The 25,694-nt window shown below is 39.2% G+C and overlaps 1 long non-coding RNA gene across 1 annotated transcript; it reads left to right on the top strand.

Moving 5' to 3' along the window:
* Positions 1-24,215: 24,215 nt before the first annotated feature.
* Positions 24,216-25,306, top strand: LOC143012072 (uncharacterized). The gene is made up of 3 exons (XR_012964978.1): positions 24,216-24,261; positions 24,668-24,775; positions 25,252-25,306. It is a non-coding gene; the product is annotated as an uncharacterized LOC143012072 (long non-coding RNA).
* The last annotated feature ends 388 nt before the right edge of the window (positions 25,307-25,694 follow it).

Below are 25,694 nucleotides of genomic sequence, written 5' to 3'. Positions count from 1 at the left end.
GGACTTAGAGCTATTTATTTTCTTGGGGATTTATCCCTTTCGCACAAATTAATACAAACTGAAGAAAGCATTTTTTCTGCTGTTGATGTTACCCCTGTGGTTTTTCTGTCTTACCTCGGATCCCACTGCTTGATGTCCCATAGACCACCCCACCAATGCTTGTGCTTTGATTCAGGCTGCTGTAGGTCTCCCCTATAATTCAGTCAAATTACCCCCAGTGAGATCGTAAGCAGATTGCCGCTGTGGTTTTATGCAAGGAAGTCTCATATTTTGTGAATGGATTCAGCTTCTGTGGGCCATTCACAATTAATCAAGTTATCTTGGTAAACTATGTTATTGTGTTATTGTCTTTGACAACAGCTGAAGTGGTGTGGCTTACTACGACGATCCTACACAGATCAAGAAGGTCAGGTCCTCAGAGATCTGATTTCAGTACTTAATAATGATAAAATCATCGCATATGATGTGATCTATAATGTTTAAAACTTTTTGTTATACAGAAAAAAAAAGTCTGAAGTATATACTGTATGTATGTATGTATATATATATATATACACATATAGTATATACTGCATATATGCAGCAATATATAGTTTACTGTATACAGTAACATAACTGAGCCTCCTCCATGTTTCACAGTAGGGATGGTGTTATTTTCTTTGAAATCTTCCTTTTTTTTCCTTCACATTAACTCGTGAACATAGAGCTGATGTGATGTGAACGCATAACTCAAATATTGTTGCATCTGTCCAAAGGACATTCTCTCATAAGCTTTGTGGCTTGTCAACATTCATTTTAGTAAAGTCCAGTCAGACTTCTCTATGTTTCTCTTTATTCATGGGTCTTCCTCCATGGAACTCACTTTGATTCAGAAAGTGACTGAGGGTGTGACACTAATGTAACTTGATCTTGTTACAGTATAACCGCAGGATGCTTAGGATGCAAAGTGTATTATTGCAAATAGTAATATTTTGAAAAGTATATGAATTGGAACTTCTTTCCATGTTTCTCCAATAGTAAATGTCACATTTATGTTGACTTAAATACTATGCTTTATATTTTATAATTTTGCATAGATCTGTATATGTTCACAGTCATTAGTTGTCTTCATAGGCTGTTGTCACATACCTTTGTACACCCTTTATGCACCATATTGTCTATTTAATCTTGCAATGACCCTCATTATGTTTGATTATTATTTTTGATGCAGAGGTAGCAGATCTTTTGCATAATCTACACAAAAGATAGGCATCCATGCTCCTCAGTGCTTACTTATTTTGTACATGTAGTGCAGCAGTACTGTAGCTTGTATGGCAGCCATGGGTGTGTCTCTTTTCACTCTATGAGGGACAAATGGAGGAGGAGAAAAGTAGCTCCTGCCTGGATGGAAACCAGTGAACTGCAGCATATGGACTCTGGACTCTGCTTGACTTTCTTACAGCTGCAACAAATGAGGACACACTTTGGCCATGTGGAATAGTTTAACTTGCATGTTGGCCTGTCTTTCTCTGCAGGATTCTCTCCACATGAGACAGACTGTAGATGGGCAATGGACAGATCATCACATGGTACGTACTGAAATTGATTTACAACACCAACAGGTCAGGATGTTAAATGAATTAAACCATGGTTCAAAGTAGTAAAATGTAAAATGTGTAAATAACTTCTAGTGGTGGATCTAATCGAGTGTAAATTATACTGACTTGTCAGTAAAAATCACCACATTCCCATGATTAATGTAGTTTTGGTTTTATGATATGGTCACTGTATTGGGTTATGTTCAAGATCCAAAATGACTCATGTTCTTGCAACTTGCCAGTTTGCTGAGCTCTTCTCAGCACTCTTCTTAGAGTCAGTAGTACACGCCCTTTATTCATAGAGGCCTGCTTAAATCGATCCATATGAAGCAAGTTGCTCCAGACAGGACATATGGGCAGCTTTTTTTGTATAGTCATATTCTATGGTTATATTAAAAAGAAGCAAAATACACAGAACAATGAGAGTGTGAGTTAGACTGGAATCTTTACACCATTTCCGAAGCAAAACAACAATGAGAGGGCAACTCATCGACCTCAGAGGCCTGTTTAACTCACCACTGACTCCCTCTGTGCTATGTTTACATCTCCTTACACAACTCTCATCCAAGAAAACCCAGAATGTGGTGTTTCTGCAGAGCCACCCTGGTCATTATCTATAGCTCAAGATGGAATATGTTTGCCCAGCTGCATAGTCAGATGCGTGGCTTAGCAGAGTTCAGTTGCACACCTACAGATAGAGATTGCACGATGTATTGCCTCTGTGGCCCACTTATCCTATGGGCAAGTTAAAGTTAGAGGCCAGCACAACACAGGGACGTTAGGATAATATGTTGTGAAATGTTTCTTGATGTTTTGTAAGATTCAGATGAAAGTGTGTCTTGATGTCATGTTCCATTGTTTGATACATACATGGGATTCTGGAACAATCAGTCACCTGTCAGTGTTTTTATATATCAGCATATCTGATGCTAACACTATGTTATCAGATGTGATTTTTTGACAATTTGTTACACATTTTAATACCCCTTCATAATGAGAGAGGTGTTAGTTAGTTTGTTTGTTTGTTTATGAATATCATAATCTTAATTAATTTAATTAGTTGTAGATGACTGAATTTTTCCATACAGAAGACACAGAGGACTGAAAAGATATCTGTCGTCATGTCTGTGAAATTTTGAGTGACACGTTTGTTTGGAAAACACAGGTCCTGTCACAGCTATAAGTAATAGGTAACATTCAGATAGTACACATGAAGGGAAACAAATGGGGGAAAAAACCCAGGAACCCAAATGCTGATTAATAACAGTTTTCATAAATTTTGATGTCTTCTGCGGGAGACTCCAAACACATGTCATACTCCATAGGTTGCTCCGCAGCACCTCCCAATCCAATGCTATCTCTATTGTCTTCTCTAAAGTTATCAGAACCGACCAAAATTTGAAACAGGCAAGAAATCCATCCAAATTGCTTGGGAATGTTCGGGGCAACTATTTGGAGATTGCGACCCCTACATCCTGCACGTCAAATTATGTCCAATTTGGCTGAACTTTGTACACTTGCTAAAATCGATTGTCAGTTCAACCATATCGGGGTACAATTGGGTTAAACTTGTACAATGTGTGCCTAGCTTAATGGAGCAGTGAAAGATGCGCCTTTTCTGTATAGTGCCACAATGTACTTCTCCTCACTTCTCTTAACCTGTTAAATGTAATCCACATTGTTGGCAGTACAAACTTTAAAAGATATTCACATTTCTGTCATTGCACAACATTGCATTAACTAATTGGGCCATTAAAAACCAGTATGTTTTAGTGAATGGAAAATACAGTCAGGCCAGAAAGCAAATGGCAATGTCAGCAATGGCACTCTTTATGAGTGCTTGATGCTGTGATGTATGGCTTTTTTATTTGATGACATTTTCTCTAAGATATCTGAACATCATCATCATCAATGTTTCCCACTGGGCCTGAGGTCAGCCTTGGGGCACGTCTGCTCAGGGAAACGTTGTTGGAGCAGATGAGTAAATTCTGTCCTGTTCATCAGCATCTTTCTAGCCTGTTGGTGATCGACGCCCAAGAGGTCCTCGAGTTTCGTCCATGGCCTAGTTGACATTCTCTTGTCAAAGAGCATCTGCTTTTCATTTTGGGCCACATTCTGTTTGCATAGATATAATTAGGCTTGATTGACAATTGGTTGCAGCTATAACGGCAACACCATGTCATCCAACACTGTCCAAATCCTGGACAGATACTCCATACCATTACCACTCTTCCTCATCACTAAAACACTGGTCAGTATGTGCAGTATGTCGGATGTTAAAACTGACCTGACGTGACATGATATAATACAACTCCACTACATGTTTGCTTTAACAATGTACTCTACATGGCTTTATATACTGTGTGTGTGTGTGAGAGAGAAATTATTGGCAAGTTCTTGCTGCCACAGAAGAATATGCAAGAACACATAAAGTTAAGGAAGACATCTCCACCAAAGCCAAATATGCCAACACAAAATGTATCTGGTTTTCATAATACTGAGAGAGAATGAGACAACCTTACCATGATATTTCTATTCATTTTTTGCAACTACAGCAACAGCTTTACAGTAGTTGTTGGAGTTGATGATGTTTCTATCCATCACTGTACTGTAATGTGCATCTTTCCAGCCACATAAATAGATCCCCGTCAGGTGGACTACACCTGTGGACAGTCTGAGTTGAGATATAATAGGGATGCAATTTCCCCAAAATCAGTTCAAAACTTTTTGAGCACTTCTCCTAACAAACAAACAAACAAACAGATGCTAATAAGAATAATAAGAATAATCAGAAGGTTAAAAAAACACCCTGCTGGAGGTAATCATTTAAATTCTAAAGGGGCAAAATAAACGTTTTTGAAAACAGTATTCAGGATAGAATTACTCCCTAAATCTTGACTTGTGAAAAGAAGATATCGATCTGTGAAATCTTGATTGGCATTATGAATGTGGATTAAGTGTTCATCTTTGGGTAGTTGTGGTAATGTTGGTGTAGGAAGTGTTTGATTCTCATTTTATCCAGTCAAGTGGGAGAGAGCAATAGACATGTGTGTTGTGGACAGATTAGCTGAACAAAAAGGCTCAGGTGCAGAGCGACCAAGTCTGCTTGCTTGGAGAGCTGCAGTCACAATGCCAGTCTGTGTATGATAGAGGAGCATTGTTCACCACTAAAAAAAGGAGGATTTGTGCAAACTTTATGTATTGTACCTCATCCTCCTGCCACTCAGCTGTGCATCACTGTCTCTCTGCTTTTGTTTCAGGTCAGCTTTGAAGTTAATCAGCGCCAGACTTTTATGATGGACTGTATTTTCTGAACTTGAGCTTTAACATCAAGCTGCAATTAGTTTTTATCAGTTGTATAAAAGTGATGTCTAGCTTTGAGAAGAATGCAATATTTATTACACTTCTTAATATAAAACTGGTGAATGGAACAAGAAGTCCCCCGAGTCAGTTTGAGAAAGTGCTACAGGCTGTGGAGATTTTAAAATGAAATGAAGGATTAGTTTCAGTAAAACAAAATTAGGGATTTTAATGTTTTTCTCTCTCTCTTCCCAGGATCCTTCACTGAATAGAAACACATTGGACTCTACACATGAAGATGTAGCTGAAGACCGCAACACCTTTGTGGTTGTTGATGAACCTTATGTTCTGGATGCCACAAACATTGAAGTTAAAACACACAGTGCCATTGAATCCACTTCAGTGACCCCAACCTTAGATGAAAACATAAAATCTTCTAACCACACATTGCCTAATATTGTGAAAACATCTCACATCATTAATTATCTGATAGAGCAGAACACAGCACCAGCAATGGCTTCAGAGGAACATCGGAAGACAACCAGTCAGTCTCTCATAAGAGACATTGAGGAAGAGAGGCATCACAGTCTGCAGCATAGAGACTCACTGGCATCAGCACCGGGTATGCAAGCAGGGGACATCTTCATAGGACCTGACCAAAGGAGGTATCGGCTTTGCATGGGCCCTCCTGGTCCAATTGGTCCACAAGGAAAAAGAGTAAGTATCTCTGTAGAATGAGATCATCAAATGTTGTAGACGGTAGACATTTTTAGTGTATTCTACTCACGGGGACCTGCATTACACTGATGATACATTTTGAAGGCTTTGAATAGAGCAGCAATTCTATCTTCACATGCTATCAGAAATATTAAAAATACAAGTTACTAACTTAGATGTTGCCAATCGGCGTCGCTTGAAGACAGAATTACGAATGACAAAAGTCCATCATAAAAATCTATATGTCTGTACTGAATGAATAGTGATGTCAACAGTTCAGTCACCATTACCAAAATACATCCAGTGGTATAAACTGTTTCTAATTTCAATACAGAAATGTTCCCCAAACTGCTTCCCTTTAATCAGACCATTTCTTGAGTGGAGTGGAGCTTCTGGTCTTGTTGTGTAAACAGTGTGGTTTCATGGACCCATATGAAACTGACTCATCCTGGTTTTTATTCGGCTTGTCAAATTACAGGGTAGATAGAGTGTTTTCAAAGTGTATTACATTAATAGTGTCTTGCAGAGACCACAGTGACTTTTCTTCCTAAGATCATCACATTGTAAACCAGACAGTCGTTGCCAATAGACTGTAAGCAAAAAAATAAATAACTCAAAGGGGTTTTGCTCTTACAGGGATGTGGTGGAAAACAAGGCTATATTGGCTTTAAAGGTGACAAGGTAAGACATCATCATTTACATCTAGAATTTAGTTTGATCATTTTGTGTGAACTATTGGTTGGGAGTATGAGGAGTCTATCCTGAATATGGTAAGTAGTGTAACTGTATATATTTTTTAAATCAAAAGCTGGTATTTCCTCAAAATGCTAATACTGCACAAAGAAATATTTCACATTAAATCTATCTCTTGTGTTTCCAACATTCATTTCATGCAGGTGAGAAAGCTGTGTTTTCATTAAGAGGAGGAGGGGGTTTACTGTGTCTTGGCAGTCATGGCAGGGTTCATGGCAGGGTTATACACAGGGCTGAGCTGGAACACTGCCCACTGCCATCCTCATTGACTTCACATCTAAAAACATCTAATGTCAGGCTACTGGGTACTCTGCCATTGAAAACAAGACATTGTGCCCTGAACTACAAATGGCTCTCTGGACTCAGGAGAAACTACTATCTTTGATTACCCCTTTTACTTCACCCCCATGTGTAACCCCTTCCTAGTTTCCAAGACACAGCAACATTGCTTTTTCCACTTAGAACCATTTTGGTTAAAATACAGTGCTGCCGTGATCCATTTTCATGATATACAAACGTACAATATACAAACTATATAATCTTCTCAAACAACTTATAAAGCACAATCCACTTCCCTTCTGTTGATCCACCAAACTGAGAATGTGCCTACATTACCCTCAGCATCACATGCCTGTTGTTTTGTAAAAGTTATTATGATTAGTAGTAGTAATGGTAGTATTAGTATCAGTATTGTTGTTATTCTGTCATCCAAATCTGTGATACTGTCATTGGAAAAAATGCCTGTTTTAAGCATTATTGATTTACAACATCTGAAAACATTGTTGTCTTGTATAGGACTTTCCATAACTTTTTGTGTTTATAAAGCAATAGTACTACTTTCATTTTAATTTTGGTATCATTTCGTAAGAGAGCATATTGCATTTTGAAAGTAGTTAGTATCCTAAATTGATCTTCTCTGCACCAGGGCTCCCAAGGCATTCAAGGTTTGGATGGGAGGAGAGGAGATCCGGGACCTGTCGGAGCTCCTGGACTTCCCACTCTATACCTCCACTCTGTGGAGGACTGGACTGCATTTAGGGTAAGTCTAATTGCAGTCTGAAGGAAAACACGCATACTGAAATCTGGCTAGAAATGCAATGAAACATTGGAACAAACTTTGCAAACAGACTTTTACGACTTAAGTTCACTTGTCCTGTTGAGGTTGTCTCTGGTTGTCGTCACTGCCCTAACCACACTTTGCCTATTTCTGGCTACTAATTTCACCCCGTCTCACTACGCCATCACTCCTCGCCAGGTCACTGTCATTGAAAACACACTGATTTAATATGGTAATGGCTAGAAAATAAGAAAAAGTGTATCTGTACAGTTCAGTGGAAACATAGAAACAGTATGGTACTGCTAATACCACCCTGGCAATAGGCTGTACCATACATGAAAGGTCAAAGGTCTGATAGCCAATGTATTCGTAAATGACTTCATGTACTGAAATTTCAAACAACATGGGAATTATACTTTTTAAGTCTAACTGGACTTTTGCCAACTTTATCCCACATATAGTGTATGATGAATTGTAGTTAAATTATTTCTTTATTTTTTTTTTATACGATGTTGAATATATAGTGTGACACACAATTTTGCAACTTGTGGTCTATTTAGATTAATTAGAACTTGGTGTTTTTAGATTTAGACAGGAGATTTTAATTTTGCAACAACAGTATGTCATGCATTGACAAACAGGGAGAAATAAACTTCTATGTCAGGGTGAGCTCTGTAATCCTCATCCTGTATATTTACAATGTCTTTTAGTCGACGGTACTCAGGCCTCAGTGCACTCTTGTGAACTGTAATGAAAGCTCATGTAACTGCCAAGCACTGTAACTGGAGCCCCCCCAAACCTCATGGCTGGGTCAGGCCCTATGCTTTGGTTTTAGGCAAGACATGCGAGCAGGGTTGAGCTGGCTGTGAATGGCCTCAGTGTTTCTGGCCACTCAGAGTACACTGAGGGCTCTGACTGCTCTGTCTGCAGAAACAGAGGGAGATTTAAGGAGGTCCAGGCCTCGTGTCTGGTCTGAACCTCACCTTGACAGGGTTGGTCAGCCTCCCCTCACAGCCCTGGTGCAGCACCAGAGCCAAGACAAACATTACCTGGAGCAGCAGAGCTGGGTGGTATAACAAACCAGAAGGCCCCCTGTGTGCTGGAGTTGACCGGCACTTCGCTGGCTCTCAGACAACACTGTCAGCGAGCCATATGCCATATTGCAAATCTATGAGATGCTCTGCATGGGGCTCTCAACACTTTTGTTTACAACTCATTTCTTCTGGCCCCAACCGAGTGCGCAAACTCATATGTTACAAGACACAAAGTGTGAGAGCAGAGACAAGCAACCTTGAACAAACAGCAGTGCACTTATGTTTAGCTTTCCTTCGTAGGTTTGCAATTCTACTGTGTAGCAGTTTGTTGGAGCTGTGAAGAGGTCCAACAGAGGTTTTAATGTTGTACCAAGAGTTAGACTTGTAGCCATTTCGTATTGTTTGTGATTTTAACAGAGAGGGGCATTCTATCACCCCCAATTGAGACAGTAATTTAAGCAGAATTTCCCAAATTAAATTCTGGGCAAGTGTTGTGAAATCCTCACCATGTAGAATGTGACAAATAATAACAGTTCAAAGTGCTGCTAATCAGTTCTGTGTGAGATTTCTGTCCAGAGAACCCTGGATTATGTTAAATCCAGAGGTCAGATGTCAGAACAGCTGGCCTAGCTGACCAAAGATGGTGGCAAAATATTTTGATAATTTAAGACTTTCAAACACTAAGAGTTGTGTCTTACTGTCTGGTCCTTCCTATAGCTAACAACGGCACACTCTCAGAGCGCAGATGTAACTAGCTGTTTAGTCTTTTTATTACACAATGAGGCAGTAAAGTCACAACAGGCAGTGAAATCAAAGTCGTAAAACTGCTACTATCTGTGATTTTGAGGGCTGATTGGTCGGACGGGGGGAGATGCGATATCGGTGATGGACGGCTGATCGGTGTAACGCGGTGTAACTCATTCATTTGCCTGAGGCGGTACTTCATATTGCTCCTCTTCCGATCCTGCGCCGCCCTCCCCTAGGGGGCGTGCCCCCCACTTTTGGAACCACTGCATTAACCTTTTAACACGTTTCTTTGGTTTTCTGGCCTTGAAAGTGATTATGCAAAAGTTCACTTTTGATGTCCACTGCATACGCAACTTAAATTAATCTACTGTCCCACTTTTTTTTTTGTATTTCATTTTTAATTAGTATGTTACTTTCTTTTTCTTAATTTCCAGAGTTCAGCAATCTATCATATACTGGCAACAGGCTGGCCAGTAAGTAGCTTTACTTTTTATATAAATTGAAGTGTCTGAATTACATTAAGCCCCTGAAGTAACTTTTCCTTGTATTTAAAGGTGATGCCCGGTCCACCTGGATCAATTGGCGAAACGGGCAAACCTGGTGCACCGGTGAGTTAAGGTTTCACTGTGCACAAAATATATTATGTATTATATACCTAATAGTGTTATGATAGCTTTGTGTTATTTGTTATGTTATTATTTGTTATGTTATTTGTTTGTTATATGTTATGTTTATGCTTTTTCTATTTGTTCTATTTCCGATTTTTGATGTGACTTTCTTGTTCGCTCACTCTCAAAATCTCTCTCTTTATTACAATGTTTATGATTTGTCGTTTTTAAGGGTATTCCTGGAGACCGAGGGAACACAGGATTGCCAGGAGAGACAGGAGACATGGTAAATGCTGAACTGTAAACCCGTTACATCATCAATAGCATCCATATTTACACATTAAGGTTAACTGAGTGTGTCTCTTTGTTAGGGTTACCCTGGACCAAAGGGGGTCATTGGTCAGATTGGGAAGTGGGGCAGAAATGGCAGTCAGGGAGTGGATGGGGTTCGTGGGCCACCAGGGCTACCTGGGCTTCAGGTAAAAACAATAGGGCTCACACTGTCAATTACTCAGCAACTTTGCAACTGGTATGCAACAATTGGTAACATCTAAGTCATTTTTCTCCCACCAGGGGCTCAGAGGTTTTAAGGGAGAAGAAGCGCCACCAGGGGAGAAAGGTGATGAGGTGAGTCTTTTAATGTGAGAAACGAATACAAAGCAGCCATGGCAAAGTCAGCTCATAGTCATTGTGTAGGGACAGTTCTGGGCCAATCAATGGAATCTCGGACCATGGTTGAGGGTGTATGTTTCATGTAATAATTTAGCACAAGTACCCGATGTCTGCCCCACTCAGTATAACTATCCCAATGATAAGCCTCTGACTAACAATCTGTAGTTTCTTGCCCAGTGGTGACAGACAGTCCCTAGAAACTACTAAAGTAATTGCTCAGAGAATAATCTGAGATAGATCAAAGTTTACAACATCAGATTTATTCATTAATTTAGTAGCCAGCCTTCACAATACAAAACATCAATTACAATAATACATGGGCCAAAACTGTCCACAATAAACTTATAAGTAAATTACTAATGAAAGGGTACCGACAGGAAGTCAACACATTGCACAGTGAATAATACACACAGTGCAGTGTAGTCACTTCCCTGTGGGTTCTAGATGTTCGAATCCATCGTGGCCCCGGCACACCAAAGAACATTCTAGAAGTCCTCAATCTTTGATTTCAAATTTTTTTGGAACTGACAGTCAGATGGTGATTTATACGTGGATTCTTGTCAGTCTTATCAAGGGTTGAAATAATAAGACTGACTTTGGCTATATGTTAATTTTGTTGTATTCAAGGATAATATATATTGTACTTTTTTACTATTTATTATTATTAGATTTAGCTATTGTCTTAGTCCCTGTATCAAGACCTGTTAATCAGTTTGGCCATCCAAACTCCTAGCTATCCTATTCCAACAGTTGTGAGAAAGTGCATGGATATGGAATATAGTGATTGCACAAAATGAATGTTGCTATCATTAGTGATAATCTATTTCATTATGTGATGAACTGCAGGGTTTCACTGGTGAGGTTGGTCAGTGTGGAGAAAGCGGGGATCCTGGGGGAAAGGTTAGTATGTATACTACCGTTTCCTCATAAAAGAAACAAGATATTTATGAATTTTGTATATTTTATTACAAATGCTGTTTCACTGTTCAACTATGTACTGTACAAACCATGGCTTGACCACATTGCTCTCTAGTGTTTGGAAATGGTTATAGCTTTTTTAACTCAACAAAGGCTATTTCAATCTACAGTGTGCTACTACTACTATTACTGCTACTACCACCAGTACTAATATTACTACAGCTACTACTACAATTTATTTCAGTGTTGCATTCTAGAAGCAGTACTGCTGCACCCTGTAACATAATTGCATACACTCCTATGCATGCATGACATACACAGTGTCTTATCGGGACATGCATCTTACATGTTTTCACGCGAATACCTCGTCTTCTCTGCTCCAGCACTGATAACGAACTGAAATCAGAATGGCTAGAATAAATTATTTCCCTTGTATGTTGTTCGTGTCATCCAGGGTTCTAAAGGGGAACCAGGAGAAAGGGGACCTCTTGGCCATCCTGTGAGAATTTTCCCTTTCATCCAATACTCAGATCTTTTCAATATTGCAACGAACCCGGTACCAAACCATCAAAATAATTTTCTCTTGCATTGTGATCCATTTCAGGGTCCTTTGGGCAACAAAGGCTTTCAGGGGCATCCTGGAGCACCAGGGCCAAAAGTAAGTCACCTCCTCTAAATTTAAGTCCCTTGTACTTCTGTCCAATCTTTATTTCCATAATTGAAATCACTCAACACATTAGAGCAGAAGCGGCTCAGTCTGGAGGGTGGTCGGTTCGAGTCCCCTGTGGAGGGGCGCAAGACTCTCAGATGTGTGTGATTTGCATTTGTGTAAAACATTGTGAAACAGCTCGTATGTATAAACTGTGAAACATTGTGAAAAACTGCATGAAATGTAAAGTGCATGTATTTGAAAGAGAAATTTCTCAAGAGCTGGGATTATAACATCTTCTTCTTCTTCTTCTTTATTCATGTCTCTTTTAATTAGGGAGAATCTGGATATGCTGGATTTAACGGCCGTCCAGGCCCAGTGGTGAGCATGTTGTTGTATAGAGTGATTTTTGTTTTATAGCAACCTCTACAGGTTGCTGGTGAAGAATGTTGAGCAAATGGTTTATAACAAATACCCAGTGTGAATCTTCCAGGGTGCACCAGGAGCCACAGGAGTGATAGGGCCACATGGGGTGAAGGGCTCTGGGGTGAGCTCATATCTACAGTTGCTGTTGGATCATTAAATTTCCACTTTTGTGTGTTCTTCTGCTGACTTTAAGCTCAGATAATAGCTCTTATAAGCCCTTATAATTATTCAAATTTGATTAAGTTTTTTTCTTCATTACAGGGTAATCCAGGTCCAGCCGGTCCACGAGGTCGTAAAGGCCCCCCTGTACGTTTCACAGTAGACTTATTAAACTGCCAATGCTGATAGATGTTTATAAATTAAGAATCAACACAGCAGTTTAGTTACTTACTCTTATTGCATTTTGAACAGGGACCCTCAGGTTTAGTAGGAGAGAGAGGTTCACCTGGACACCGAGGACCCCAGGTAAACTTAATGACAAAACACTAACGACAAATGGTTAATGTGAAACTTTGTTGATCGTTTAAAAGAAACTATTCAGAATCACAATTACATTACTTTTCTCTTCTTTTAATTGTTGGGGTTTAATGCCTGCAAAGTTGATTCGTATTTTTAGTTGGGTCTTTCTCAATCCTCCACAATCCCAGCAGCTGGCATTTTCGTTTTCCCTTAAGGATAAAAACAGATTTGGCGTTGACCTGACCAGAGTAAAAACAAGTGAATAGTGAACATAGACATTTTGCATCTGACGGCACTGATCAAGTGATGTGTTGTTATGCCACATATAATGAGGGAAAAACGGAATGCAACAATCTCTTTGTGACTAATATTTAACCTAAAGAATGAACAAAGATTAAGGAATGTAATCAATCACACACAATCCCTCTGATGAACAACAAGGAAGCTAAATTAGACTGTTAATCACTAGAAAACAAATAGAAATTTTGAAATTGTACTTTTAACACTTCAATAATGTGTGTGGCCCCTCTTGCAACCCCTTCTTCGAGTCATCTTTGTAACATAGAATCAGTGTCTGTGTCTGATGTGGGACTCCCTTCAAATTGGGGAGTGCCCAGGGTGATGTGTGGGTAGGGATTCACCATGCAAGCAGGACCCAGCTTCATGTTGTCCAGGTTCAGCTGCATGGAGAGCATTGCAAGGATGAGCTTGTGGATCAGCTCATTGTTTGATATGTTAGACAACATGGCTTGACCTTATAACAAGCCGATGTCGGGCATTGATTCTCAGTTGTTTTTAATGAGTTAATTGTTTATAGTTTTTTTCTGAAATACATGTAGCCATCTTTTCATTGTTTAAAATAGTGCACTCCATTGTCTTCCACAATGTCTGAACATGGACAAATGTGATCTGTGCAGATGACAAGGTGAAGGTGAAGGTGAAGGTGACAAAGGTGAACAAAGATGAAAAAGCAGGGGGAGAGGCAGAATAGGACTAAGCTGTAGACATGTCCCTGATGGAATACATCATTGTGGACCATAACATACAGTTAGCCCTACAATGGTAGAGTCATACTGGTCAAATTAGTGTATTTGATACCTGTGGTATTTGATTTGGTACAGAGTTGCATTCAGTTTGCTACAGAGAAATGAAAGTTTGGTAACGTGAGCAATCGGTATGAGGGAAAGTTTTGGTGCCACTAATTAATTTGCAGACACAATTATTTGGTTTTGTGTTAAATGTTTTAGGTGAATTACAGCAGGAGACAAGTATTATACTGTGCTGCATAGCTGTTTGGGAGCTTTACCTTTAGTTTAGTTTCGAGAACTTCAAGAATATATTGCAACATCTAAATACCAGCACAAGTACACTAAAGGGATTTATTGAAAAGTTTCACTGCATGCTCGTTGTTATATGATCTGATTCTGTCCTCAATAAAAATACTGGTGAGAAAAAGAGATTTCTTGGACCTTAGTGATGACTTAATACTAAGAGATGTGACCAAATTCTGTTGACTCTTTTCCCCCGACGAAATCTTTTATTCTGCTTCACTTCTCTTATCATAAGCTCAGTGAATTATCTAGTAATAATGTTATTTGTGCTATAGATCTTATTGTAATCATTTGTCACTTGTTTGCTTACCAACATAAATTGAAGCTTGTTCTACCATATTACTGTATTAGTTGTAGCCTACAAAATGCAGCCTATTTATTTTTTGCTTTCTTTATCCAGGGAAACCCAGGAAATGATGGTCCTCCTGGTCCCAAAGGGGATGTGGTACGTTATGAAGGCCTGAAGTGCTATGTTATGTCGTTATTCAGCTACATTTCTATCATTCAACATAGTAATGACGTTTATGTTATCTCTGACAGAGTGAAATGGGGTTTTTCGGAAGGAAAGGATTGCCTGGCATTGAAGGACCTATGGTATGTCTTATATTCTGTAGATTTTATTATCTCAACAGCTGATTGGGACACATTGGGATCTTCACACCTCTAGAGCACTGCCAACTCAAATCTCCTTTCCACTTTCAAACACCTGGCTCTGTTCAATGCCCATGAGTTAAACATTTTTCGAAACCCATCTGATTTATTTATTTATTTTTAACTATTTTAGTTCCCCACAGTAGTAAATAGCAAGCTACGGTATTTAAGTTGTAATAAACATTTCACACACATGTATTCTTTCATAATAAATGTGTTTATATTTTAGCTCTTTGTTCTGGTTCTATTAGGGGATTTCTGGAATGTATGGTCCTAAAGGATTTCCAGGTGCTACGGTTAGTGATCTACACTTCATAATAATGTTCCTAATAATAAAAATAAGATTATCTGAATTGACCTTGAATTGAAAGTTGGAATCCCTGAGGAAATCCAATGAGTTGTAAAAATCTTATGTGTTGTTCATGTCTAGGGCCTTCAAGGACCTTATGGTGACAAAGGGGATTGTGGAGCCAAAGGAGACAGAGTAAGAAACAACGTTAAATCAAGACAAGATCAATAACTTAATTTCATGAGTTATGGATACAATGGAAAGCTATATCACTGCAGCGCAGGGTGTTGTATAAAATATGATATATAAATAATTCAACATCTACAGCAAAGACATGAGGCAATTTTGGAAAAATTCAATTCTTAGTTATTACTAAATTACACTATCTTGACCTTGTCAGATGGTTGTTAAAGGTAATTTGTAAGAAATGTTATTGAATTTCTGTCATCATGAATATTTAAAAGGGGCCTTATTCGTTTTCATTTTACCCAATATTTAAACTGTAATTTACGTAGCAGCCAGTATGTTTTGAACATTGTCAAACTTGAGGTTCAAGCCAATAGAAATACAGCCTGTACCCATTGGACTTGCATTACCTTGAAACCTTTCTTTAAGTTAGTCCTTTATGCTTCCAATCACATTTGAAGTTACAGTCCTACATGACAAGCAAATGTTTGGCAAATATCACTGTTTTGAAGTGGATGTCTGCTCAGGTTTGACGTAGTGAGTATAGCAGGCTTTTCAGGAGGAGGCCTCATGTGGGCAGTGTGCACGTTGGTGCTACAGCAAACAAGAGTTGTTCAATGCATTTTTTGCACAATTAAGCATTTCAGAATAGACACCCAAAATGAGTGGAAAACATAGGAGGAGAAACATAACAAAATGTATTGACAATTTTCCAAATACTGTGTATAACATGTCAAAGGTGCTTTGATTAATCTAATTAGACAAACACCAGTATTTGTAAAAAAAGATTGCTAATAACAAAACAGTAATTGAAAGAATCTCAACTTGTCCATTAATAACTTTTATTTGTATATTTTATATTATTATTTTATATATTCAAATTATAAACAGTGAAAAACAAGGCTTCCATGGTCAGACTGTGTTTTCATACTGCTGCCATATATCTTTATGTATAACGTGGACTGAACAGCTTAAATTGTTTCTTCAGGGCCCGTCAGGTGCTGCGGGGATCCGAGGTCATCAGGGTGAGATAGGTGGACGTGGCATCACAGGTACCCCAGGGGTCAGAGGCCAACCAGGGCCCCAAGGAAAAGAGGTAGAGATCATAATTTGACCTGAAAAGTCCCATGCGCTATTGACAGCATTTCTTTTTATTTCATGAAATAAATTGCTGAAATCAAATAGCAACTGTCGCTTTGAGGGCCTAGTGCAGCAGTAGAATATGAATGAACACAATTCCGATGCATTTTTCGAATGTCCCTTCTCATCAAGGGTGAAGAAGGGGAGGCAGGCCTCCAGGGAGTTACCGGGAAACAGGGGCCAAAGGTGAGCAGCTTATATTGCAACCAGATCAAGCAATGGCAATAAAAGTGCTATGCAAAGTGACTAATGACCCTCTGACAGATAATGTCAGAGGGTGATTTTTCACTTTGAATTGCACTGAACTGAGACTGAAGAAGCATTTTAAACAATAATTACCGGTACCAACTTTTACTGCACCTATTAGCAGAAATACTCTTACTATTAGTGATGTTTTACTACTATGCTTGCAACAACTGCCTGTGTGTTGTAGTTTGTTATAGAAAGCTGTAAAATACAAAAAAAAACATGATCAAGTGAAGCAGACTGTTACCTGTTAACTTAAATCTGGGAAACACTTTGGACTCCCAACATAAGCTATCAGTCAAAGTTGAGTATAAAGAGAGTCGAGGTAATCTACCAGAAAATATGACTGAGTTTTTTCATTTTCAAGGGTTACAGGGGCGCCCCAGGACAAAATGGGAATTTAGGACCCAAAGGACCCAGGGTAAGCACCACTAGGACAGTTGAGACTAACAGATAGCTGACATGGTCAATTTCTATTTTTTAAATGTTTAACACCTTTGTTCAAATCCATGTATAGGGTCGCACAGGACTCCTAGGCCTGTTTGGTCGACCTGGCATGCCGGTAAGAACAGAGGCCAACAATATAATAAGACCGTCACCACAAACAATCTGATCAAGGCTAATGGTCATCAGCATACAGTGCGCACACAGTAATTCAGATTTGTGTATTTGCTGATGTGTGTTTTTGCAGGGTTTTAAAGGCCAAGTTGGGATAGAGGGACCAGAAGGAAAGCCTGGTACACAGGTTCCCATGTTATAACTTTTCATCTCATATCATTCTTAGCTTTTTGCTGTGCTTATTCCCGTGAGCCAGCTCCACAAGTTTCGTATACTCACCTAAAGTTTCAATTTTCAACATGATACAACTGTAATGCCCTATGTTTAACTTGCAGGGCATCCTTGGATCAGTTGGCTCTCCTGGGCCAAAAGGAGACAGAGTGAGTTTTAATGTTTTAATCAACCATCAATGTGAATGGATCAACCATCAATGGGGATGGATATGGTTATGAACAATTTCCACATTTCCACGAATGCCACATTTCTAAGCAGAAAGGTCTTTCAGTCTGACTGAGGGACAGACTTGGGGCCGTTGACCTTTGGCATTTCTTAACTTTTTCTGATAGATGTGGTGCTTTAGGTCCTACTGATTCTATGCAATAGCCACTCCAGTGGTCACCAGTGAATAGTCATGCTTTGTTTGTGCACTTGCTGGTCTTTTTGATAAATTGTACCTATGGGTGGGCCTTTAGGGGGGCAATAATGTCAAATGTGTGTCCTTTAACGAGCTCATAACTGTCATTGATGATAGATTCATATATATTTAAGCTTTAATCCAGTTTCTGAGAATGGAAGAATCCAGGAAACGGATTGCGATTTTGAATCTACAGTATCTAACGTATCTAAATCGTAGGAAGGGAAGGCATTGTCTGTACAACAGCCACAACAGTTGGCAATGTGGCCAGAACTGTGTGAATGTGAAAACATGCTCTTTTAGCTACTGTCCCTTTAAGATTGTCCCCCCAACAGCCCACTTTGTTCTCATTGGCCAGCTATGACAGTATTGAACTAGCCGGGCCAAGAAACGCATCTGGCCAAACACAAACTCCTGACTGGCTCTTTGTTGTGTTTCTAATAAGGTGTGTACGAGTGTCAAGTTAATTGTGTTACTTGCTGATGTAAACATGATACACTGTCAAAGGACTAATCAAAAACTAAACTTGCAGTGCAGGAACTATGGGTTTGTTGTTAATATTTATTTTAGCATTAATGCTGCAACTTTGGCATGTACTCTGAACAAATAACAAAGAGCATCAGATTCACCCTTTAAAATTGGAATAACTGACAGATAAAAACTGTCAAGCCGTTCAAGTGTGTACCTTATTATACAATAGCACTAGCGCCATTACCATCTTGTAGAATCACAATATTCTGCTCGTGGTCACTGATTAGCTTTGATGGAATATTACAAGCTTCACAAGGGCTTCACAGAGATTGCTTAAAGAGAGGTCTTACTGATTCCGTTTACCTAATAAATTTTTCCAATAGCGAGAGCTGTTGTTTGTCGTCTGTTTCTGGATGAAAATGAATGAAAATGTAATTCAAACTGCGTAACCTGTGTTCACTTCAAGGGAGTTCCGGGTGTAACTGGTGATCCAGGACATGCAGGTTCTACCGGGGCTCTGGTATGTCAGTGTTTTTGTTCTCATAGACACCTAAATGCTTTATTTGTAACTTCTTAATATTTCATGACCTTAGTATTATAGGGTTCCATTTGATATTTTTGTAAAAAAAATTGTTACGTAGTTACATAATCTTAGCTAGTGAAGAATGCTTAATGTTCTTAATGTATCCCTAATGTATGTGTTCAATACTTCCAAAAGTCAGTATATGTAAGACGTCAGCTAGCCACAGTGACAATACTTTGATAGAACTTTATAATACTAAGATCACAGGTTCACATTTAATAGTTTTTACTGTAATTCCAACAGGGTCGACGTGGAAAACCAGGCCAAGATGGAATCCATGGACCATCAGGTGAGAGGGTGAGTAGTTGGAACTGGAAGCATTTTGATCACTTCAGGTACAGAACACATCTGCAGAATGTGAGCATTATTGCCTGACTTTACTGAGTTGCATTGTGTGTATTTATTTTCCTGCAAAAAAAGGTATTAGAAAGATTTTTAATATTTGTTTTTTAATTATTTTTTGAATCGTTTATTCATCTCAATTTAAGGGCTTCACAGGAAAACCAGGATTGATGGGACCCCAGGGGCCAGTCGGGATGTATGTAAGTGACATCATTGCTCTTATCTGGTTTTTATACTGGTGTTTTATTTGACAGAAATATCTATATGATATGCTAGGACTTTTTAAAATGTTTATTAGCTATTTTGAGATATTCATAAACTTTTAAATGTGACCCGAAAAGTACTCCATGTTGAATCTTTGTTCAGACACATGCTGAATTTGAATGTTATTGTTAAATCCTCCACAGGGTTACTCCGGATCGTTGGGTTTGACTGGGATACCAGGCCACATGGGACAATCGGTAAGGCATGGTTCCTACTAATATGATATAGTGTGAATCAGAATCAGTGTCCGAATCACCAGATCATATGAGATTATCAAGTGTAATCAATTAATACGTGCTTTACCTTTGGTACATCTCATCACAGTTTCTGTAATGACAAGCTGACCTGTTAAAACAGGAGATTGTTTTGTGAGGTTTCATCTGTTGCTACTCTCCAAAACAAATCAAATGCTGCCTGTTCTCATTCTAATACAGTTGTTTTTACAGTAGCAGTCAGCTCCCTAAACTTGAAAGCTTGTGATTCCCAGTGTGAGCAAATTCTCACAAAAAGTCAAAAGCCTTCATGTCATTCAAAGGAAGATGTATCCATTATTATAAAACAATCAAGCAATATTGTACTGGTGGCAGTGACTGTCGTTTCTTTTTGAATACGTAAATCCTGTGTCCACTGTAGCGATAAAAAACTATGGTGCCTCATTTGTCTATCTATGGGAGATGAGTAGGGAATGTGAACATCTGGCTCTCCTATTATACAATGCTGTCCCAATGATACTCATCTCTTCCAAGTAAACAATTGACATCTGGCAAACCTACATTTCACAGAAGTGTGTGGCTGATTGAATGGGGGGGGCAGCTGTATATATATTGTGAGGTTTGTATGAAGATAACCTTTAAACAAGTCTATGTCAAAAGTTTTTTGTATGTTATTCTGAAATGTTATTGCTGTGTTTTGTCCTTATAGGGAGATGCTGGTGTCAGGGGATCACCAGGGATCCCAGGAAAGGCTGGTCCTCGAGTGAGTGCTTTTAATGGAGATGATTTTGAATCTTGCTGTTGGCATTTTCCACTACATATGATGTCATCACAGGCAGATAATGAGTTTGGGTTGATCTTGGTTTAGAGTGCTTACTGTACACATTAGAAAGAAACAGAAATAAATAAACACACTTTTATTGATCCCCAGAGGGAAATTCTTTTTCCATTTTCCTTGTTTTCCCAGGGTTTGCAGGGCACTCCCGGAGAGAGAGGCCCTCCAGGACCACAGGTAAGAACAAGAAGACCCTAAAAACGTTGCATATACATCCCCGCCCACCTGAATGTACGAGGATAACCTAACAGTGTTATGTCATTCCTCCTCCTCAGGGCCGTCAAGGGGAGATTGGTCCAAAAGGAGTTCAGGGACCACTGGTGAGTAGCTCCGATAGATTAACAGTATTGTTCAGACTCAACATGTCTACCATAACAAATCATTTCTGTCTGCAAGTGGGTTAGAATTATTTCACTTCTATCTACTGGAAAAGTTGTTTAAGTTGTTTGTTTTAAAAAATGTTTAATCGTTTCCAATATTTAGAAAAGGAACTTCTGTAAACAATGCAAACATGTTTGAATAGTTAGACGAGTAGAAATACATTAAACAAGTACCAGATTTTTCTCTAAATACCTGAGTATTCATCAATCAGTAGAGACAAATTGTACCAGTGCAATAAGTTAGCTGTTGCTAGGAGTGGGTGAGGCTCCCGAGGCTGAGGCTTCATTCAAGTTGGATGATGCAAGAAGTCAGTGACCCAAAAGACACAAGTAGTTCACAAGAAATGCCCAGTACAGGCTGGCATGTTTTTACCTATACCTGAAATTACTAGAGAATATGTTCAACAAAGCCATCTCTATTTACAATGTAGTTATTTTGGGATTAAATCTGATCTGAGGGAGATTTCTCCTGAAATTAATTTTTGTGAACTTCTAGTTTTAAGTGCCATGAATGACTCGTTTACCATTACAAATCTTTTCAGGGCCCTCCAGGCCAACCAGGACCAGTAGGTGGAATGGGGATTCATGGTGCTCCAGGGAGCCAGGGGCATTTGGGACCACCAGGTTCAGCTGGACCAAGAGGGTTTCCAGTGAGTGGGTACTTTTCAACTTTCTCTCTCTTATATGTTGTAAGGTATGAAGGATGTGTATAAATAATACTGCAATATATATATAGAAGAAGATCAATGTGTGTTTCTGATCAGGGTACGCTGGGGATCACAGGACTGTTGGGTCAGACTGGAGAGAAAGGAGAGCAGGTAACAGTTTTATACTTATATACTTATGCACATTGGCAGTACATTTCCTTCATTTTTGACGCAGAGTTTTTGAAATGCTCAACACAGTAGTACACCTTTCCAGTATAATTACAGTCCAATAAAACATCACTAATAACTGTAGCCTCAAACCACAGTGTTGAAACAGCTCCTCTCTGACACAGCATCTACAAAAGACAAGTTAAGACTAAATAAGGTTTATTGCTTTATTGGATTGCATTCGATTATCTAGTGTACCAAATGAAATGCTAACAGATCACATATTAGCAATGTTAGCCTGGTGTTGATTGTTGTGTTTTTGTTTAGGGACTACTTGGTCCTGCTGGTGATAAGGGTTCACCAGGACTGGATGGGCTGGAGGTTAGTCATTAATCAGAAAACATTGTATTGGGACAATTATACATTTCAGAAATTGTTTATTTGCTGTAATATCATTGCTGCCATATTATTGATAGGCATGATTGCTTATGTCATTATAGGGTTCTCCAGGTCCAGCTGGAGAAGAAGGGACTTCTGGAGCAAAAGGCGAACAGGTCAGTGACATGAGTATATCTATTCAAAATGAAATAATACACCCAAGTAGACCATACAAATAACATTCATAAGTGATACCATCCTGGCTGTACAGGGAGCCCATGGTTATCAGGGTCAAGAAGGGACAAAGGGGCCGAAAGCAGGGCCAGGACCTCGGGGCTCACAGGGACTGCAGGGTGAGCCTGGGCAAAAAGGCAACGAGGTTAGATATATTGTTATTTCATGCCACCACTTAATTCAACCTTTGATTTATCTGGCATAAAGTGGCACGGTGGTTCCTTTCTTTGTTTCATTCTGTAGGGGGATGTTGGAGAGCCTGGCATTATGGGGGATCGAGGAGCCACAGGATCAAAGGTCATCTTAACATTGTTTGCTGTCCTGTCCTGTAAACATCAGCAGATCATTATGTCAAATTGATATATCGGTGGTATTCCTACTGCTTGTGTTTCTTACAGTAGGGAGCACAGCAGGTGCAAGATAATAGAGTCAGGGTGTATTTCAATCATATATTTATTGACATTAAATTGGTCAGCCAAGAAGGATTTCTAAGGGGAAACATCTGTGAAAAAGGATAGAAGTTTATCTGATTTTTTAAAAGTTATTTGTGCCTTCTCCCCTAAAACACAGAAGAATTGATTGTGACACTTTCTTCTGTGATCATCTGCATAAACTGAACTATAATACAGTTTTAGTTTAATTATTATTCTCTTTAGATTATGAATTGTATCTATTTATTTGTTGAATAGCCCTACTCATCCCATGTACACAACATGTATCTTTGTACTATGTGGGTATCAGTAACACAGTGGTTCCCAAAGGGGGGGGCTCAGAGCTATTGCAGGGGGGCGCGGCGTGGAATCGGAAGAGTAGCGATATGAATAAGTACCGCCTCAGGTAAATGAATGAGGTGGTACTATCGTCTCTCCCCCCCGTCAGACCGATCGTCCCCTATTGTTTTAAATCGTCTCCCCCCTCCCCCCGTCAGACTGATCAGCCGTTGTGTATTTTTTTATATTATCTTTCCCCTGAGTTTGGGAACCTAACTGTTTCTGTGAGTTTTCTTCGAGTTATTGACTTCTTGATGATGCAGTACTTAATATTGTACTTGGTCACTCAATTTCTTATAGGGAAATAAGGGAAATCATGGATCTTCGGGGTTAACAGGGCCTGCAGGGATCCCAGGTACACGAGGATCAAGAGGCTCAAAAGGAGAAAAAGGATATGCTGGATTGATGGTAATTGACCCCATGTATCATGTATCATCTATTTTGCACACACACTGTACAGTACAGTTAAGCTTTATTTCCTTCAGGGCCAAGGGGGCTTGAGAGGGAACATAGGCACATCTGGCTTATTGGGACTACAAGTAAGTTGGGAATAAGTCATTATGTTGATATTATTACAGTTTTCTCACTGATATGATCAAATGATTGTAGTCATCACGGATTCTTTCTTATTCAGGGTTTTCAGGGCATTTTTGGAATTCTGGGGTCAGATGGACCACCAGGACCCAAGGTAGACAACAGCTTATTAACCATCTACCATCAAAGCAAACATACCAGACCAATTTGTTATTTGAACTTTGAACATACTCCAATTGTCCAATTGGACTTTCATTGAACCTGTTTTCTCTGCAGGGAGAGAACGGTCTTACTGGTTTAACAGGAGAGGCTGGGACTGCAGGTCCTAAGGTGTGGTACTGCTGATGACTCAATCTACAGTAAATCACATTAGTCAATACCCCAACTAATATGATTTTTTTTGGCTTGATTTCCTTAATCTTGTGCTCCAACCGCAGGGGGTGGCCGGAAAGCATGGCATTAAAGGTGACATTGGAAAACCTGGACTAGTAGTGAGTGGATTCAAAACTATACCATTAAATTAGTCACATTTTCAAGGTCGGTGCAGATAAGCGTTTTTTAGACCAGACATTTACTGGTCTAAGGCTACTGCTGATATGTGCTGAAAATGAGAAACCCCAATTTTTTACATGTTGTCCATGTTGTGAGTGAGTTGGCTTCCATAATCCCACATTACATCATATTAACTCATCTCACAACAAATAGGTTAATGAGCTGTGTGGTGATAACATCATACATTGTCATCGTAAAAACATCTTCCAAACTTCCAAATATTAAAATACAGGCCCTCAAGTATGGTTGAGTTGACTTTACGTCTCACATCAGGTGTTGCCAACTATGGTTAAATTCTAATATGATGTTTACATATGAACTTAAACTTAATATTTTAACTTCAAGGGGACTACAGGGGTCAGAGGAAGACAAGGCAATATTGGTCTAAAGGGTTTTTCTGGACCTGAGGGCCTGAGAGGAGAGTCTGGAAAGAAAGGGGATCCAGGAGAGATGGTGAGAATACTGTTTTGTTTTTTGTAGCATTGGAGAACTGGATCATGAGTTGTTCTAAGGGAGCCTGAGGCTGCTTACAATACATTGGTAAAGGATTTGTGCATCGCTCACTTTGCTGCCCACACACCAGATGCTGTGCTAACGCAACACCAAGGCCAACATGCATCATCAATACGTGACTTTAGCTTTGGATGTATCTGTCCTGACATCTCAAATACAACCGGAAACTATGTTCTTCTTCTGTAAGTTAACATTTGCCTAATTGAGTTCACCAGCAAATGGGACAAAGTGTGTTTGAACTAGCAGCAAAGTGGAGAAACTGAGGAAACTGATATCCAGAGACTTTGAGGAAATGTGGGGAAAATATATACATAGGTCAAGTGACAGACTGAGAGAGGCATGTAGTTTTTGTTAATAATAATAATATTTTTTGTTCTACTCTTAATAATTTATATTAATGGTTCATCTATTTGCAGGGTATCGAAGGCCTACCGGGAATAAAAGGATCAAACGGCTCCCCAGGATCAGATGTGAGACTTGGAGCAAAAATCCTCATTAATTAAAATATTCCAAACTGCTGTGAAAGTCTTGAGAATGACGCAGTGGAATAGCATGAAGTTACTGTTGTTACAACTGCTCAGAAGTAAAGGTGCATCTAAGAAATGAGCAGATTGAAGTCCTTAAAGGTCATGAGATGACAACATTTGGGCGTTAGAGGGACATTTCACAAATACAGGAAGATGAAGTACAATAATTTGTATTCACTTCCCAGTGCTGGAAGTGAGTACAAATGAGAGACTCCATGCTACACAATGTCAATATAATCTTTAGATGATTTGGGACACTTCAAAGCAATTTGTCCAAAGTTTGTGGTTAACATATTTTGAATACTTAAAGCTTACTGATTGCCTCTATTCTT

This window comes from Genypterus blacodes, unplaced genomic scaffold (assembly GCF_046128005.1).
Source record: "Genypterus blacodes isolate CSIRO-AG114 ecotype Tasmania unplaced genomic scaffold, CSIRO-AGI_Gbla_v1 ptg000141l_1, whole genome shotgun sequence".
NCBI lineage: Eukaryota > Metazoa > Chordata > Actinopteri > Ophidiiformes > Ophidiidae > Genypterus > Genypterus blacodes.
Note: the sequence above shows the minus strand (reverse complement) of the source record. Positions and strands in the feature narration are given on the sequence as shown.